Source organism: Aegilops tauschii, chromosome 4 (genome assembly GCF_002575655.3).
Source record: "Aegilops tauschii subsp. strangulata cultivar AL8/78 chromosome 4, Aet v6.0, whole genome shotgun sequence".
NCBI lineage: Eukaryota > Viridiplantae > Streptophyta > Magnoliopsida > Poales > Poaceae > Aegilops > Aegilops tauschii.
This window is the reverse complement of record NC_053038.3, coordinates 374,288,288-374,296,470: the sequence shown is the minus strand read 5'-3', so window position 1 is coordinate 374,296,470 and position 8,183 is coordinate 374,288,288. Positions and strand designations below refer to the sequence as shown.

Below are 8,183 nucleotides of genomic sequence, written 5' to 3'. Positions count from 1 at the left end.
CATAGCACACGAACTTCAAGAAAAAAAATGACAAGAAGAAAGGTGTTTGTCATATGTGTGGAGATCCTGATCATTGGGCTCCTAGTTGCCCTAATCGCTATGACAAGCGTCATCTTGGGAAAGGCGGCAAGACCGCTAATGTTGTCATTGGAGACACTGACATGAAGGATGCTGGGTATGGAATATTTCCCACTATTCTTTCAGCATGTCATTCTCCTGATTGGTTAATTGACACGGGTGCTAATGTGCATGAGGCGGTGATATTTCCATGTTTTCATCTTATCAGACTGCAGGGACTTCCACCGTGCTGATGGGCAACGGTTCAAGTGCTTCTGTTCATGGTGTTGGCACGGTCGATCTGAAGTTTACTTCGTGAAAGATCGTGCGGCTGAAGAACGTGCATTATGTCCCCTCCGTCAATAAAAATCTTGTTAGCGGATCTCTTCTATGTAGAGATGGCTACAAGCTTGTCTTTTAGTCTAATAAATTTATAATATCCAAGTATGGAACCTTTGTTGGTAAAGGCTATGAGTCAGGAGGTCTGTTTCGTTTATCCTTGTCAGACGTTTGCAATAAAGTTGTTAATCATGTTTGCAATAATAGTGAATCAAATGTGTGGCATTCACATCTTTGTCATGTTAACTTTGGTTGCAGGTCGCGATTAGCGAAGTTGAACTTAATCCCTAGTTTCACCACTGTCAAGGGATCTAAGTGTCAAGTGTGTGTGCAAGCTAAGCAACCTCGTAAGTCTCATACGACTGCGGAAACGAGAAATCTTGCATCACTAGAGCTCATACATTCAGATCTTTGTGCAATGAATGGTGTGTTGACAAAAGGTGGAAAGAAATATTTCATGACGTTAATTGATGACTCCACTAGATACTGCCATGTGTATCTTCTGAAATCTAAGGATGAGGCTTTGAACTATTTCAAGATCTATAAAGCTGAAGTGGAAAACCAACTTGATCAAAAGATCAAGAGGCTTAGGTCTAATCGTGGTGGAGAGTATTTCTCAAATGAATTTGATTCCTTTTGTGCGGAACATGGTATAATTCATGAGAGAATGCCTCCCTATTCACCTCAGTCAAATGGGATGGCCGAAAGAAAGAACCGTACTCTAACTGATTTGGTTAACGCCATGTTAGACACATCCAGTCTCTCCAAGGCATGGTGGGGGGAGGCGATATTGACAGCATGTCATGTCCTAAACCGAGTTCCCACAAAGAACAAAGAGATAACACCATTCGAGGAATGGGAGAAGAAAAGGTTAAAGCTCTCTTATCTACGAACCTGGGGTTGTTTGGCGAAAGTCAACCAAAGAAGCGCAAGCTTGGACCAAAAACTGTGGATTGTGTTTTTCTGGGATATACTTTTCATAGCATTGGTTATAGATTCTTGGTTGTTAAATCTGAGGTACCTGACATGCATGTCGGTATGATCATGGAGTCGAGTGATGCGACTTTCTTTGAAGATATCTTTCCCATGAAGGATATGGCTACCTCATCTAATCAGGAGATGCCTAGTTCATCGAATCGGGAACCAGTTACAATTACTGAAACTGACATTTCAATGGAACACTTTGAAAATCCTGTGGAGGAGAACAATGAAGTTCCTACTAGGAGCAAGAGACAGAGGACTGCAAAGTCCTTTGGTGATGATTTTCTTGTGTATCTCATAGATGACACTCCCAGTTCTATTTCAGAGGCCTATGCATCTGAAGATGCTGACTACTGGAAGGAAACAGTCCGTAGTGAGATGGATTCCATCTTGGAAAATGAAACTTGGGAGATAACTGAGCGTCCTTATGGGTGCAAACCTATAGGGTACAAATGGGTATTCAAGAAGAAGCTTAGGCCTGATGGTACCATCGAAAAGTACAAGGCACGGCTCGTGGCCAAGGGTTATACTCAAAAGGAAGGTGAAGACTTCTTTGATACCTACTCACCTGTGGCTCGACTGACCGCTATTCGAGTTCTACTTTCACTAGCTGCCTCACATGGTCTTCTCGTCCATCAAAGATGTTAAGACTGCTTTCCTAAATAGAGAGTTGGATGAGGGAATTTACATGGAACAATCAGATGGGTTTGTGCTAGATGGTCAGGAAGGAAAAGTGTGCAACTTGCTGAAGTCTTTGTATGGACTTAAGCAAGCACCCAAGCAGTGGCATGAGAAGTTTGAAAGAACTTTAACAGCTGCAGGCTTCGTTGTAAACGAAGCTGATAAATGTGTGTACTATCACCATGGTGGGGGCGAGGGAGTTATTCTTTGCTTGTATGTTGATGATATACTGATTTTTGGAACAAATCTGAATGTTATTAAGGAGGTCAAGGATTTCCTATCTCGTTGTTTTGAGATGAAGGATTTAGGAGTGGCCGATGTCATTCTGAACATCAAGTTGTTGAGAGACGATGATGGTGGGATTACATTGCTTCAATCTCACTATGTAGAAAAGATCTTGAGTCGCTTTGGTTATAGTGACTGCAAGCCCTCTCCAACACCATATGATGCCAGTATGTTACTTCGAAAGAATCGAAGAATTGCTAGAGACCAATTGAAATATTCTCAGATTATTGGCTCGCTTATGTATTTAACCAGTGCTACAAGACCTGACATCTCTTTTGCTGTTAGCAAACTGAGCCGGTTTGTCTCAAAACCAGGAGATGTGCATTCGAAAGCTCTAGAGAGAGTTTTGCATTATTTGAAAGGCATTGCGAATTATGGAATTCACTACACTGGGCAACCAAAAGTGCTTGAAGGGTATAGTGACTCAAACTGGATCTCAGATGCTGATGAGATAAAGGCCATGAGCGGATATGTATTCACTCATGAAGGTGGCGCTGTTTCTTGGAAGTCTTGCAAGCAGACCATCTTAACGAGGTCAACAATGGAAGCAAAACTCACAGCACTAGATATAGCTACGGTCGAAGCAGATTAGCTTCGCCGGCTCCTGAATGACTTGCCGGTTGTTGAGAAACATGTACCGGGTATCCTTATGAACTGCGACAATTAAACTGTGATCACGAAAGTGAGTAGCTCAAAGGATAACATAAAGTCATCAAGACACGTTCAGAGAAGGTTAAAGTCTGTCAGAAAAATGAGAAACTCCGGAGTTATTGCATTGGATTATATCCAAACGTCTAAAAATCTGACAGATCCTTTTACTAAGGGTCTATCACGTAATGTGATAGATAATGCATCGAGGGAGATGGGTATGAGACCTGTCGGAGATATACCCCGCGGTATGACACGGCCGGGAGTATGACCCGGCCGGACTTGGCACTTCATCGTAACCCGACGAAGGATTGGCGACTCATGAGCCTGGCGACTTAATGATGGCCCCGACGGCGGGTCAGACGGATGACAAGGGCCCAAGGCCCAGTAGGCCGGCTCATGTTATTATGGGCCGGCTTAAGACGGAAGGCATGAGGAATATTTCCTTTACGAGGAAGCAAGACCCGGACTTGTATTCAACTTGTAAGAAAAGATAGACTAGTCCTAATCCTATTAGGACTTCACATGTAACCCGCCCCTCTAACTTATATAAGAAGAGGTAGGGCTCCCCAAAAGGGACAAGCAAGAAGAAACAATCTCTAGGGCTAGACATAAAAGGGGAGCCGGCTTATACGGCGACTCTCTCATGAGCATAATGAGACCTAGCCACAAACAGCATGTAGGGTTATTACCGGATGATGTTTCCCGAGGCCTGAAGCTGTCTAAATCCTTGTCTTGTGTGTTGATCCGCCTCGCGTCTCTCGATTCCGACCAACCCCTTCAAGCTACCGCCTAGATGCGTTGGCCTCATGACTAAGTCCTCACACTAGGACATCTGCCATGACAATTCTACGACAGTTGACGCCCACCATGGGGCCTACGCACGATGGTGTTGAGTTCTTGAAGGGATCTTTCCTAGGGTTCGAGAAGTTCGTAATTAACTAGCTCAACAAGAGCTAGCGTGGAAAAATTCACATCAACTATGAGTTCATCAGTCAAGTTTGACAAAGTGTTTTGCGGCGGCAGGTATGAGATTGAGATTATTTTAGGGTTATATGTTGTGCGGCCGCCTCACGCGCCGTGGTGATCCGCCGAGTCCGAGATCGAGACAGATTTTTCATGATGTCGACCTTGGGCGAGATGTGTACGCCGTGCCGTATGTACGGCGCCTGAGAGAAATCAACCGTGGCCACACCCTTTTTTCTAGGACCTCGATAACTGCCGAACGTTTGGCCTGGGAGAGCCACAGATCGAACGATTCGTTCGGTCCAAACGCATGCGTTCGGGACGAGAATCACCTAGCCCGAACACCCTACCTCGGGGGCCTAGAGGCCTTTTTGTTGTGAAAAAAAAACAGATTGTGCCAATTTTTACTGTGACCAAAAAAGCCCACTATTGGATGTGACTAAATAAAGGCTAGATTTTTCTATGCAATGAAAAAAGTCACAAAATGCTGTGAAAATAAAAAAAGTATGAATGAACCGTGAGATCTCTTCCGCTATAATATGAATGAACCAGAAAGATCTTATTTGCAATGATGTCAAAATGTATAAATTTGCCAGGGCAATTTTTGTTGTTTACCAATCAAAAACATGGCAAATGTGCAGCGTGGATGCATATGAACTTGCCATCACTGAAAAAGTCAAAAAAAAATGTCATGATAGATAGAAAATGGAAAACAAGATACTACTAAAAGAATCCCAATGGTTTCAAACCAAAAATTGCCATCATCTTTAAAAACAAATTTTGCATTTGTACCATGATGGCAAGAAAAAAAATACAATGGCACAAAAAGGAAAAAATATCATGGCAGTTTGCTTACCATGATGGAAAGAAAATATGGATTAAAAATTTAGGTGCTGTTTTGACTATAAATTTGCCGAAGCACAAAATAAAAAATGCACCATCTATTGTTTAGTAATAATTGCCGTGTTTACTAAGTATTTTTGCCATGGCAAAATAAAAGTAAAACTTGCCGTGCTGCATAGAAGTATGTTTGCCATGAGTGAAAAAAATTAAAAATGCCATGTGAAGTAAATAAAAAAATTATGGGAAATAAAAGGTAAATTTGCCATGGCAATAAAAAGGTTAATTTTGCCATGGTGTAGAAAAATTAATAATTGGCACGCAAAAATAAAAGTAAAATCTGCCATGTTAATAAAGATCAAATGAATAGTAAATCTTGCCATGGCAATAAGAGTTAAAATTTGCTGTAGGAATTTAGGTAAATTTGCCATGTTAATAAAGGTAAATTAACCATAGCAAATAAACAGTAAAATTTTACAGGGCAATAAAAGTTAAATATTGCCATGGGGATTTAGGTAAATTTGCCATGTTAATGAAAGTATATTATCCATGGCAAATAAATAGTAAAACTTGCCATGACAATGAAAGTTTGATATTGCCATGGGGATTTAGGTAAATTTTCCATGTTAATAAAAGTCAAATAAATAATAAAAACTTGCCATGGCAATAAAACTTAGATATTGCCATGGAGATTCAGGTAAACTTGCCATGTTAATAAAATGTAAATTTGCCATGGCAAATAAATAGTAACTTGCCATGGCAATAAAAGTTAAAAAAATTACCATGGGGATTTAGGTAAATTAGCCATGTTAATAAAGGTAAAATAATGAGCAAAACTTGCCATGGCAATATTTGCCATTTTGTGTTGTTTTTGACAATTTAAAGAATTACAACGACAATTTCAAAAAATCAAAAGTTGCCATGGCAAGAAAGCAATTAATTTGCCATTATCCGAGAGCTAAATTTGCCATGATACGATAACTATATTTGCCATCTACCAGGAAGCAAGTTTGTTATGATGTGTTAACTAAATTTGCCATGATCAATTAACTAAATGTTTGATGTTTACATGGCAAAAAGTATAAGATTAGTTGCCATGGTCTACCCAAAAAAATGTCATGGTAGAAAACAGTAAAAATGCGCCATGATCCAAAAATCAAAAGTTGCCATGGCAAGAAAGCAATGAATTTTCCATGATACGAGAACTAAAATTTGCAATGATTCGATAAGTATATTTGCCATCTTCGAGGAAAATCTAAGAAAAGTTTTACAGTGAGAGGGCAAATTTAAGAAAAAAGGTATAGTGAGACATGGCGATTTTGGAGGCAAAAAATGTACGTCGGAGTTGTAATTGACAAGATGGAAACTCTATCTATTCTCGAGGAATATCTTGCTAAATAAGATGTCAAATATATGTCTAATACAATGGTAACTATTTTAAGCAGAACCTCGGGTACACACCAAACTAAACTAACTTCAGTACATAGCTAAGCTAACTAATTTATCACAACTTGACTCAGAAATCAGCTAGGAAAAAATATAACAGAATTTGAGACATGTCAAAGTGAATTAGAATCTGATGGTAACGTTGAGGCTGCTTCAAAATTTGAGGAATCCACATATCAGTACAAACAAGAGGAAGTAGTGTAAGGTACACAGATTACTGAATAGTTGCCCATGTGTTATTGATGATGGTTACAAACCAAAAGAAACGCCACAATTCTCTGAAGAATAATCTCTTCTTCTGTCCAGTAAAGCAACACTCACAATTTAGTCTTAATAAGCATGATTTATGCAGGTTTCCGTGTAAGAATAGCGTTAGCAGAGTAGAGGCAATAGTATATGCGTACCTTCGTAGGAAGGAGACGTTGACCGGGGAGTCGACCTCTGGCGCCGACAGCCGCCTCGTCACGGGCCGCGAAGTTCGAACCCCATCGTGATTGCCGAGCCCCAGGGACGCCACTAGGTTGGCCATGGTGGTTGTCTTCCCCGCGCGTGCCGTCCTTGCGCAAGGTCACCAGAGCCACCCCGCGCCGTTGGACCCTACAAATCCGGCGTCGATTCGCCGGGCGAAGAGACCAGCGGACGGCGGCGACCAAGGGCCACATCCACCGGAGTCTAGCGGGCCTCAGCGCCGCTGCCCCCGCCCGCTTACTCGCACTCCAAGCGCAACCACGCAGCTGCATCCGCGACGTGCCCCAGCCACCGAGTGCTCGCGCCGCGCCACCTCCATCTTAGCCATATCCTCACGGCGTCGGAGCCCCGCTGATCCGCGCTGGCCTGGGAGTCGCCGCCTCCGCTCGCTTCATCGTCCTCGGCGAGCCACCACGCACCGCTGCCGTCACACCGCGCCTCCACCAGCTTCCTCATCCTCCGGCTGTTCCGCCGCCTGCTCCGCCGCGACACAAGGCGAGCTGCGCTCCCCGTCGACGGTTGCTGCTGGCCCGAGGAGCAGCCAGGAGAGGAGTGGATAGGAGAATGGGGAAAGGCTAGTGCGGTGGAGTGAGAGGATAAGGGAGAGAAGTGCTCGAGCGTTCGGGCGTTGGGGCTACAGCCCGAACGATCTAAAAAGATGACGTGACACTGGATTTGTTCTGTGATTCGTGCTAAAGGTATTGTATGGTAGGTGCAGCATTCGGGGCGATTTGCCAAAATCTAGCACGTTCGGGCGTTATCGATTCCTTTTTCTAAAGTGAAGGCCGAGTCAAATCGAAGGAAATCTCAAGTAGTACTTTGAGCCGGAAACGGAGTAGTGGCAACCTAGGCCCTGTTTGTTTCACAAGTTTTAGGACTTTTTTAGTCCCAACTTATAAGTCCCGAGTCCCTACCTGTTTGTTTACAGGATTTATCATGGGCTAGAGGTTATTAAATGACATGCTAAAAGACCCAAATCATCACTATAAGTCCCTATAAGTTCCTCCCTGAGAGTCTTTTTTATAAGTCCCAAATCACCATTTTAAGTCCTATAAATCCCTCCTGTTTGGTTTAGATGGGACTTATAGGGACTTTTTTAAGTCCCTAAACCAATAAGTCCCTGGAAACAAACACCCTCCTAGTCTCTGAGCTCGCCCTGAGGCGCCTGCATCAGCCACCGATGTTAAGATTCCGCCGGCCGTCCCTGCAAGTAAAAAGATGTATCTGTGATCAGTCCAATTGCAGATTGATTCTGCTAAAAAAAAGAAACATTGTACGCTGCTACTGCAGCTGACCGTCATCGGGACAAAACAGGAGATTCCTGCTGCAACCGCTTAGTCTGATCCGCCGAGTTACGGCCGGAGTCGTACGCCTGGCAAGTAAATTCAACAGGACCTCCAAAAAATTGTACGTATTGGTTTCATCTACTGCCCCAATGGCACAAGGACCAAGGTTTTTACTCTTACCACACA

At 42.9% G+C, this 8,183-nt stretch overlaps 1 long non-coding RNA gene across 1 annotated transcript; it reads right to left on the bottom strand.

Annotated features, from left to right (window-relative positions):
• Positions 1–6,362: 6,362 nt before the first annotated feature.
• Positions 6,363–7,326, bottom strand: LOC120963019 (uncharacterized). The gene is made up of 2 exons (XR_005754668.3): positions 6,648–7,326; positions 6,363–6,541 (listed from the first exon to the last, which is right to left on the bottom strand). It is a non-coding gene; the product is annotated as an uncharacterized lncRNA (long non-coding RNA).
• Between the last annotated feature and the right edge of the window lie 857 nt (positions 7,327–8,183).